This window comes from Hipposideros armiger, unplaced genomic scaffold (assembly GCF_001890085.2).
Source record: "Hipposideros armiger isolate ML-2016 unplaced genomic scaffold, ASM189008v1 scaffold_536, whole genome shotgun sequence".
Lineage (NCBI taxonomy): Eukaryota > Metazoa > Chordata > Mammalia > Chiroptera > Hipposideridae > Hipposideros > Hipposideros armiger.
Genome location: NW_017731886.1, coordinates 408,418 through 420,874, shown reverse-complemented (window position 1 = coordinate 420,874; position 12,457 = coordinate 408,418).

Here is a 12,457-nt window from a genome sequence, read left to right as displayed (position 1 = left end):
CACATATGGAACACTTAATTTTACCACAGCAGTATAATCTCATGACAATCATTAATTATAATCAATCCTTTTACTTTCTAGTGCTATTTTTGCTATTATTAATGGTATTTCCTGGGAACACCAACAGTTAAATATATATTTGGAGAACCAATGCAAATGATTCACTTATATTTTCTCATTTGTTTACTAAAACTTAAATAGCGTCCTCTTCATTCATCTTCCTACCCAACAAATTAACTACCAAATGCTTTGTTGAAGGGACAGTTTCTGTACCAGAGCAGCTATCATTTAATTGTGTAGTTCTGTACTGTCCTAAATTAGCCACTAGCCACGTGTGGTTAAATGAGCACTTGAAATGTGGCTAGTGTAACTTAGAAACTGAATTTTTAATTTTATTTAATTTTAACTGCTTTAAATTTACATTTTAATACTTAAGCAGTGCAAAATAATTTCCCATTAAACACAATTTTATTGTATGTACGATATCTTATTAATGATTTTTAATATTGATTACATGTTGAAATGAGATTTTAGATATATTAAGTTAAATGAAAATATATTATTAAAATTAATTTTCCCTATTTCTTTTTACCTCTTTTTAATATGGCTACTAAAATATTGGCTTGCATTATATTTTAATTGGCCAGTGCTGGAATAGGCAACTTTACATCTATCAAACAAGAAACAGGTACAAAGCAATATCAAAGTAACATGTAAATAAAAGCATAACTGGTTGACAGAGATTTTAGGAATTTATAAAAAGAAAAGTTAATCATGATTTATAAAGAGTTCGAAAGGAATCACCTAAAGACAGGTTTTCATTTAAGCTTGAGAGTTAGAGAAAGTGTCTGCAGAGCAGGAGAAAGGCAATGACCCAGTTCCCAGGTATGATAAAAAGGCTGATCTAGCTTAGAGGAATTAGCATTGAGAATGCATATTCTAAGATATAAAAATGAGTTAAAGATTCTTCTCTAAATTTCCACCATGTTTAAAAAAATCTTTATTCAGTCAACCTTCAACAAGTATTTATTGTCTGCCTACAGTGTGTTAAGGATTGTTCAAATCTAGACGTTGAAAACACAGCAGACAAGTTCTTAACTCTTGTTATATTCTAGTTGAGAGACTCAGATAATAGGGTATTTAAAAATAAATGAAACTATCAGAAAACTAAGAATTGTGGACTATGTTGATTCCTGGAAACACTATTCACAACAGTAAGTAAAAAGAGTGCACAGAATTGCTGATTACATGTTATTTAAGGGATAATAAACTAATAAAGATTGGAACAGAGTTAAAAAAATAAATGGACAAGAGAAAAGACACTTTCAGGTTTTTATAGTACTAGAAAGAAAATAAAACGGTGATAGGGGCTGACTGAGTGGCTCAGTTGGTTAAGAGCTCGCTCAGGAGTGTGAGCTCTGAGCAACAGTGGTTCAAGTCCTCGCCAGAGCTGAGCTGCCCCTGAGCTGCCAACAGGTGGCAGGATGGCTCAGCTGAAAAAAAAATGGTGATAGGTATAGAGAGACAGAGTCTAAAGGAAGGCATCTTAGGCTAATTTAGACGGAGTGCTCAAGGATGACCTCATGCAGGAAATGACATGGGAGTAGAAAATTAGAAAATAAGAAATTGTCAACCAAACCAGCGTCTGGTCAGCAGATGAACTGACAAATAGAAAGGCCTAAGGATAAGTGAGTTTGGTGTGTTCCAGAAATAGAAAGACTACTGTAGCTGGCACTTGGGGAGCATGAGGCTGGAGACATAGGCAGAAGCCAGATCACATCTGACCTTAGAAGCCAAAATAACAATTTGCAACTTATTCTATGTGCAATAAAAAATTGTTGAAGAGTTTTGATCAGGAGTGAAATATGAACTGATTTCCGGCTGCTCTGAGGAGAAAGGTTTGTCGAAAACAGCAGAACACTCCTCCAACACCCATGAACTGGAAGTCATGCCTCCTGCCTTGTGTTCCAATACAGCATTACCCATACATCTCCTAAGGGAACTTTTCCTTTCTTATCTTGTATTCTGATTATTCAATTCAAGTCATAGCTTCACTACCTGGGAAAAATTCAGTCTAATTCATCTTTCCTCTCGCATAGCCTCAGCACAGTTCCTTGGACATAATAAGCCTTCCATGAATATTTATTAAAGGAATGGATCATGGAGTAGATGATAATTCAGACTCTGCTTGAATACTTTCAATGACAAAAAGAGCATAGCTTCATAAAGCAACCCGTTCCATTGTTATAAGGTTCTAATGGTTAAAAAATGGTTTAAAATTGATACAAAATAGATATTTTTTTCATTTTCACTTATTCATCTTTATTTTTTCATTTGTCTGTGGAGTAGCAGAGAAGAAAAAAAATTTCCCCTCCAGAAGATCATTTAACTATTGCTGATAGCAATTATTTTCACAAATGTTTTATCTTAGTCATTGCCAATCCTTTAAATATTTTAGACAAAATTTTTATTTACTCACTCTTCTCATCACTTTCTTTAGTTCCCGCTTTACTTTATCATAACCTCCTTAAAATATGAAGCCCCAAATTGATTTTAATATGCTACTCATGCATGGATCTGAAGAGTCAGGGTATATTGAGGCTATTGCTTTGGTGGAGATTAATATATGAATGCATACTAAACAATATTCATCAAAATATTGGTTCATATTGAAATGCTTAATCAGAATATCAAGATGTGTCAACTGATTGAAAGTGATGAGTGGGTGCTTAATGAACCATTGCCCTGGTCTTGTCAGTGGTTCACTGAAACAACTGAAATTAGAAGGGTAGAGTCAGGAAACACCTTGTATTGTCCACTGATGGTATGATTTAAGGCTAATAAATGAGTGCTAAATTGGTAATGGGCATTATCTTTCTAAATTACAGATATGCATTTAGTAGGAATCGTAATTCTCTTAATCCCCTTCTTCTCAATTTAGGCTTCGTGAACTACTAAGTATCAGATGGCTTGAGCAATGTTGGCCATGTCTGGGGACAAGGAAATTTTTTGCAGTTGAAGAAAACTATTTGAAACAGAAAGTTCTCCATCACAGCATATCTCATAGATAGGTATCAACTGCACTTGCCTTCAGTGGTGGCCTGCGTGATAGAATTGTGAAGTTAGAGGTGATCATACAGACAGCCTTCCAATCTATTTAGGAATCTCTTCTTTCATACTGTAGGAAATGAACCATGAGCATTAGATCTACTTCCATTGATTGGTTCAACAGTATCTTACAGGATGAAGAGAAAAATGAGTAAAATGTGTGTTATATTTCTGAATGTAGCACAATGATTAATACAGAGCATGGCTTACTTGCATTGACCTTTATAGCATTCATTACTTTCCTCTAGCTTCATCTAGTTACCCTCTTTCTATTTTCTCCTTGCCCAAACAGCCTCTACTCTTTTAAAAATGTACCTTGAGTTTCTGTTTATATAAGCCATCTTGAATTTTTTTGGGAACAAGGAATGATATACTTCCAATAGGTCATGAGGCCCAAAGGTAACGTAAGCTTTTACCATTTTTCTTGATAGAAAAAAAAATAAATTAATGCAGCAGTGCTCCATGAATCTAGAAACTTCTAGGTGATCCAGAATTATAATATTGCCTGTTTCAAAAGGAATAGCCCATTCTGCTGATTTAGAAACAAGAATTATTAGCAGTTTTCTCATTTTGTCTCAATTTAATCCAGAATGACAAAAAATTTGTCATGTTTTTTGCTGATTTTTTTTTTTGGATTGGAATGTTTTTTATTATGAAGTAATTAGATCTCATTATGGTCTCATTGATTAGATTCTTGAATATAATAGTCTCAAAAATTCATCTCCCAAGTCAATCTTCAGCCACATTAAAAAAAAAAGTTCCTAGTTAAAAACAAGTGAAATTTTGACAGTAAAGTCAATATTCTCAGATATTTCTAATTCTTTTAGTTAAAGGTAAAATTAGAACCTGTTTTTGAGAAAATATGTCAATGAAAAATAAAAGATTTTAAACAGAAACACTGTTTTTATCCCTTTATGGCTAGAAATAAACTGAATGTATATTTTTTCAAGAACATTAAGCAAAAATTATTTTCTTAGTGAAAAGTGGGGACTAAAAACTGTTGTTAATTAACCAAACAAAATTAAAAGCCTCAAGGTAGAATGGAGAGGCTGCAGCTCACCAAGACTAGAATGAATGAATCAAATATAAAACAACTAGAATGAAGGAATCAAATACAAAAATAATCTATAAAAGTCATCTCAGAACTGCTGAAGCAACAAGAACAGGAAGAGTTCATATTCTGGAGAAGGGAAAATCATGGACAGATAGTCTGTTAGTCTGAAGATGGGTATATAGAATAATTCTTGGTGTGGGCAAGAAGATGAATATGCTGGTTATGTACCAAATTGAAAATGAATGTCAGAAAAACCAGCAGAGCTTCTGATAGACTTGAAAACACTGTAACCAAATTGGAGATTACAGTAAAGGAGATTCAAATATAGGGCTGCTTCACTCTCAAGTTATTTACCAAATACTTAAGTTGCTATGCAGTGACAGAGGCTAAATACACAAAGAACTCTGAAAAGTAGAGCAGAATTTGTATTAGTCTCTATTGCTGAGGAGACAATGATTAGAGTCTAAGACTTTCCAGGGAGAGAGGTTACAGCAAATGCACCATGCTCTTAGATGAAAGCTCTGGGTGGTGGGTGAGTTGGGGGGGGGAATATATCCTAAGAACAGAGGAAAATAGATCCTTTCAAAGCTGAAACCCAGCCTCAACTCTGTTCAGTTAATAGAAATTTGAATGTTATGAACTAAAATGAAGAGAAAAAAATGGAAAATAGAAACAGGCTCAAAGATGATCCAGATATTATAATTAGTAGACAAGTTCTTTACAGTAACTATGACTCATAGGTTCAAGAAATAGATAAAAAGACATAAAAATAGAAGAAAAGACAGGAAACTTTCTAAAAAGAGTCTTTTTATAGATTCAAATTCTCTCAGGAAATTGTCAAACTGAAAAGTACAATATGGGAAATGAAGAACTCAACAGATGGATTTGGTATCAGATTCGAAGACTGGAAGACAAAGTAGGGGACTAGAAGAAAAGTCATTAGAAAACTGCATACACTAAAATTAACATAAAGAAGAACTAAAGTACATTGAAAATGATCACTAGGTTCATGTGTACCATAGTGGAAAGTTCTAGAATACATGTATTTGAGTACCAAAAAGAGAAGAGAGAAAGAGATTGAAGAAATATTTAAATAGATAATGGCAAATCATTTTTCCAAAATTGATGAACAACATTAACAGATTCAATGTTTGTGAACTTCAAACAGAATTAAAAAACTAACTAGACAAGCAGTAATAAAAGCAAAGAGAAAGAAGAAAAGAAGCCTGAGAAAAAGACATCAGACCTTCAAAGATATCTGACCTTCATTGCCCAACAATAATAACAGAAACAAGAGATAATGGAATGGCAACTTTAAAGTGCTGAAAGAAAGAACAAACAAACAAAACTTCCAACCTAGAATTCTATCCCAGGGGAAATCTCTTTAAAAATATTTTTTAGAAAATGAAATGAGAAAATTAGTCATCAGCAGGCATGTCTTAAGAGAAAAATTAACAGAAGTTCTTTATGCATTAAGAAAATGATCTCAGAAACATGGAAATGGAAGGTATAAAGAGCACAGGAAAGAATGAATAGATGGATAGAGATAATTGCATATTGGTTGTTCAAAACAATAATGTCATTGGTGTTTAAAAATTAGGTACAATTAAATATTATCAGGAAAGAGGAAGAAAAAATTGTAATGGCCTGAAATCAGTCAATTGTGCATGATGTAATTTGTACTGCAATTGTGCAAAGAATTAAAAAATAGTGTACAATTGACTTAACATGAAGAATATATAATAATTTATATATTTGATTAATCTAAAAGGAGGCAAGAGAGGAGAGGAAAGTGGTATTTAAAGCAGTTGGAAAAATGGAAAATGAATAAGATGGTAGATATAAACACAGCTATGTAGTAAATTTATTACATGAAAATGGATTCAAGCCTCAAGCAGAAGACTAAGATTATAAGACTAGCTAAAATCTCAATAAAACTTAACTATCTGCTTCTTATAATATACAAATCATAAATATAAGGACAGAATAGTTAAAAAATAAAACAAAAAATAAATGAACTTTTCAATCATTAACAAAAAATAGTGTAGCTATATTAATATAAGACAAAGTAAGCATTAATAAAAATTCATTTACAGAGATATTGGGATATTTGCTGGTGGCAAAGGGGTCAAAGGAAGTTATAGGGCCATCCAAGTGGCTCAGTTGGTTGAGTTGGCTTAACAGTGTGAGCTCTGAGCAACAGGGCCGCCGGTTCGATTCCCACATGGGCCAGAGATGCTGTGCCGGAGCTGAGCTGTCACTGAGCTGCCAACAGGTGGCAGGATGGCTCAGCTGGTGTAACAACAAGATTGCCTGTTCAATGGTGGGCTACGCCCTCCAGCAACTAAGATTGAACTCGGCACCTTGAGCTGAGCTGCCACCTGGATGGCTCAGTGGATAGAGCATGTGCTCTTAACAACAAGGCTGCTGGTTCAACTCCCACATGGGATGGTGGCTACACCCATCCACAACTAAGATTGAACACAGCACCTTGAGTTTAGAGGCCACGAGCTGCTGACGGGCAGTCAGATGTCGACTGGCGCCCTCCACAATGAAGATTGAAGAACAACAACTTGGCTGGTCCCCTTCCCCAATTCCCCAACACTGTTCCCCTCCCCCATTTCCCCAATAAAACCTTAAAAAAAATCAGGAAGTTATACAGTCCTAAATCTTTATGCACTCAATATTATACCTTCAACATATATAAAACACATGTTTATAGAACCAAAGAGAATAAAAGAAAAAAATCCATAATCACACTGGGAGACTAAAGCAATTCTCTAAATGTATAATAAAGTAAGCAAAAATAAAATCAATAAAGATTTAGAAGATCTGAAAAGCCAATGAACAAAATGAACCATCTTGATGTATGTAGATTACATATGATAAGAACAGAATAAAAATCCCTTTCAGTGAAAATATAATATTTATAAAAGTTGACCACACAATGAGTCATGAAGTAAATTTCAACAAGTTTTAAAAGATTGAAATAGGGCCGGCCAAGTGGCGCGATGGTTAAGAACTCGCTTGGGATGCCAGAGGGCCCCGGTTCGGATCCCACATATGAGGGCCAGTGACACTGCCCTCCACAGCTAAGATGCTGAACAACAGCTCAACCTGGAGCTGGGCTGCCATGAGTCGCCGGCGACGGCGTGGGCTGCAGTCCCTGTGGCAGTGGATTGCCATGGGCTACCGTGTGTAGCCAGCAGGCAGCGTGAGTGGTCAGCAGCCGCAGTGAGCGGCCGTCCAGAAGCCAGCGACTGATCTGCCTTGCCAGAGAAGAGCGCAATGATGGTGCCAACTTGGGCCAGTGAAGCAACATCCTCCACAACTAGATTGAAGAACAAAACGACAGCAACTTGTCTGTTCCCCTTTCCCCAAGTCCCCAGCACTGTTCCCATCCCCCCAATTCCCCAATAAAAATCTTTTTAAAAAAAAAGATTGAAATAATTAGGAGTATGTATTTTTACCTCAGTGGAATTAACCTGCTCTCAGTAACAAAAAATAAACTAGAAAATCACTGCTTCAAATTTACCATATACTTATAAATAGAGCACAAGTCAAAAGTAATGATGGAAAATAGAAAATATTTCAAGGTAACTGATAATGAAGATGTAACATTTCACAATAAATTATAATTCCATGAAAGAACATTGATGAATTTCATAAGCATTATTTTGAGCGAAAGGAGCCAGACACACAAAATAGTACATTGTGTGATTTCATCCATATAAAGATAAAAGCTCATAACAGTCTAAACTAACTTCTGATGATAGAATTCAGATGGACTCTTCTGGGGTTGGGGAGCAGGGTGTTTGGAAGGAGTTACTGGGAAGGCTGCTGGAGTGCTGGTGATGTTCTATTTCTTGATTTACGTGCTGGATGCATTTGCTGCCCAACAATTCAAGTTGTACATTTAGAATTTGTGCACTTTTTAAATGTATGCAATTCAATTAAAAGTTTGCTTTAAGATAAAGCACAATCAACTTTAAGGATGCCAATGTTGAGTCATTGAGTGCATTCCTATATTTAAGAGTCATCAATGCTGTAGCTTTAACTAACACTTCTATCATGTCACATAATTACCCTGCGTATTTTGTGGTGAGAACATTTAACACCTACTCTCTTTGCAACTTTCAAGTATATAACTCAATATTAGCTATAATCCCCAGGCTCTCAAATAGATCCCCAGAATTTATTCATCTTATAACTGGAAGTTGGACATCTCCCCATACCCCCCACCTCCCAGCCCCTGGTAACACCACTCTTCTCTTCATAAGTTGAAGTTTTTTAGAGTCCACATATAAGTGATATCATACAGTATTTGTCTCTTTTGTCTGACTTATTTTACTTAGCATAGTGCCCTCAAGATTCATCCAAAGTTGTCACAAATGGTAGAATTTCTTTCATTCTCATGGCTGAATATATATAATCTCGCATCTTTTTTATCCATCCATCCATTGATGAACACTTAGGTTGTTTCCATATCTTGGCTATTGTGGTAATGCTGCAACAGACATGAGAGTACAGGTATCTGTTTGAAATCCTGGTTTCATTTTCTTTGAATATGAACCCAGAAATGGGGATGCTGGATCATATGGCAGCTCTATTTTTAATTTTTTGAGTAATCACCATATTGTTTTTTATAGTGGCTCTACTAATTTAAATTCCCACCAATAGTGCACAAAGGTTACCTTTTCTTCACATACTGCCAACACTTATTATCTCTTGACTTTTTGATGATAGCCATTCTAACAGGTGTAAGGTGATATCTCGGTATGGTTTTGATTTGACTTTCCCTGATGATTAGTGATGTTGAGCACCTTTTCATGTACCTATGACCATATCTGTATGTCTTTAGAAAAATGTCTATTCAGTTCCTCTGCCCATTTTTAAGTCAAATTTTTGTTGTTGTTGTTGTTTTTTGCTACCAAGTTGTATGAGCTCTTTATATATTTTGGATATTAACCTTTTATCAGGTGTATGATTTGCAAATATTTTATCCTGTTCCATAGGTTGCCTTTCATTTTGTTGATATTTGCAATTAAAAAAATGAGCAGAAGAACTGAAAGCTTTTCAGTTTGATGCAGTACTACTTGTTTACTTTTGCTTTTGTTGCCTTTACTCGTGGTGTTATAACTGTGGGAAAATAAGAAAAAGCCTGAATTTCAAATGCTTTGTTCATTACATTTGCCTTTGTTGGAAGAGAACCTGATTTTTTTTCCATGTCAATTACTTGGATAAACTTGAATAAATGAGTTTTTCCAGTGCAACATCCTGTATATATTTGGCTACCGATATTGCAATACCAATCATTGCACAAAATGGTTATCATAATTTATGTTTGGTTATGCAGTCAGACATGTTCCACTAAGATTCTAAAAAAGGAAAAAGACTGGAAGCAATTTCAGAACAAACTATATATTATGAATGCCATTGACAATGGTGAGAATGTAAAACTAATTGAGTTGTTAGGAGACAGTTCTTTTCTTTTATGGTCAAAGCCTAAAACTTTGCAGTGCTTTACCAGATGAACATTAATCCCATTATCACACACATTAAAGATAAGAAATTTCTTTCTGCTAGCACACAAGCGCCTGCAAAGGCACAGCAAATGCTTTGTGTTGTGTATCAGTGGGAGAGACATCCTCTCTTCACAGAACAACTGCCTGACACAGAGCCCAAAACGTGGCTCCCTTGTGTTTTGAAAAATATGGCGTCTCCACTGAATGGACAGGCACATACTAATGGGAGTTTTGGCTTGTAGTTGCTGGGGCTGAATGACAGATTTTTACTGGTGAAAAATGGATTTACACAACCTGCTCTCTATCAAAATCAGAAAACTCTTTGAGATGCATAGGTTGACATCCTGCCTAGTTCTCATTTCAGCATCAGTGGAAATCATGACACTCAAGGCAGTTCTGTTTTTATTGACCAAATTGAGATTTTCCATCCTCTTTCTCTCCTCCCTTTTTCCTTCCAAGGATAAATGCGTTTCCTTTCTCAGTGATTTACACTGTTATATGGTCTATCGTACTGCTTTACAAAGATATTTCTATACATGCAAAGTTTTATTTTGACCATCTCAAGATGATAAATTGCTTCTTGTGGAACTCAGAGGGTTTAATTTAATGTCCAGAAAGACCTAGTCAAGTTGAGACAACTTCATGGATTTCATGGACAGGTATTTCAAAACCTATTTTTAAATCTAGTTCATAGAGTTCTTTTGTGAAAGCATTTAAAGAAGTGTAGAGCTTTATGTATCATACTAATTTCAGATTCCTACTTTGAAAATATGGACAGGATGTCCTCTATTAAAAGGCATAAGCTTTTTTTTTTTTTTTTTAAGAATAACTTCTAGACTTTTTCCCTCAAACTTCTAACTGGTAGAATTCATAAATGCCATATGTACCTACCTCTAAAACTTAAATTACTTGCATTTTGACTCTAGGGTTGTCAGAAAAAATACAGAAAGCCCAGTTAAATTTTAATTTCAGATAAATGATAAATATTTTTTAGTATAAGTATGTCCCAGACATATTTTTATCTGTGAAATCTAGCAACCCTACTCTGTGACACTATTTTAACAAAAGATAGTTTGGGTGTCAATGGCTCAAATAACTATTAACTACAGCTTAAAATCGAGGATGTTTCATGTGTGTGTAATAAGACCTACTTAGTTTGCTTTTGAGACACACAAAAAGCTGCAGTTTTTTATGTGTCTCAAGAGAAACTTTAGAACTTCGGTCAGGTTTCCATTTTGTTTGTTTTGTACTTTATTGCTTCAAATCTACATTTTCTTCAGCACCCCACACTAGTAGTTTATGGGGCCATCATAAAGAAAAACAGACAAGGTAGTTTATAGGTAATTTGGCGCAAGGTCGAATTCTTCAATACATATGTATGTCTATAGCTGCAAAGTTTATGATATCAGCTCCTAGGTTAACACATACCTTTCTCTTTAACAAATTGATGATAATAATAACAATTACTACTACTACCACTACTCCTAAGAAGATAATCTAGTACTACACAGATTATAGTACGAGTGAATCTGGGTTTTACTCCCAGCTCTAACATATTGTAACTGTATAGTTTTGGGGGAGTTCACTTCACTTCTCTATGCCTCTGTTCCCTCCTATTAAAAAGGAGTAAAAATGGTGTCCACCTTATAAATTTGCTATGTTTGTGTAAACAAATCTCATAGACCAGTGTGCAACATATAGTCAGTGCTTATATTAGTGTTTGTTGCTATTGATATTTTTTTTCTTTGCCTTCTATGTGCAGTTAACATGTCAAAGTTTTTACAAATATTAGCACATTTACTCATTGTAACAATCAACTGAAGTTAAGTTTATTAGTATATTTAATAATGCCATGTAATTTGCCTAGTTAATAGAGCCGGGATTCAAACTCAGTACTTTAAATCAACATGGTATCCTGTAATATGCTGATTTTACACACACACACACACACACACACACACACACACACACACACACACACACATGTTCTCTTAGGATGTGAGTGGGTTTTTTTGAGGGATGTGTACTACTAAGGGCCTAACTAAATGTATATAATAAAGCCCATTTAATAGGAAATAGTGTTCATTAATTTTGCTGCCTATTTCTTCCTTTTGTCAAGGCTAGGTTCATGAAATCCCAGGGCTGTACAATCTATCTTTTAATGGTCTCTTTGCTCTCACTTGTTGTATTCATTAAGCAATCACATTTACAATTGTTACTTTGAAAAGTGCTAAGACTTCTCTTGATTATAAATGATCATTAATAGTTCTCGCATGACTGGGACTTCTCTTGGCTATATGCCAATCTACTTTGCCATCAATGAATACACACTCACAAGCATGAATGCACAAATGTGCATGCCAAACTTGTTAAATTTAGTGAGAAACTGATTACAAACTATCTGACATCCTAGATTTCAAGAAAACAGCAAAGGAGAATTGTTCATTCATATGTTGGATGGTGAAGTGAGGACAAATACAGAGAAAATACTTGATGAAATTCAGTGAACAGAGATAACCAATTAGGGGGAGCTGCACATGAATCAAAGGAAAATAAAAGAAGTTATTACAACTATGCAACCACATTGAAGCACATCAAAGCCTAATTTTAGAGGGATATTTTTGTCAAAGAAACACATTGCAACAACAGGCAGATTTGAAAATAGAACAATTAAAAAACAACCTTGAGTTTCTCAAAATATTGTGAGGAAGGCAAGTAATCCTTAGCAATATTTTTTGAAGAATAATTTCTTCTTATCTCCACTTATTTA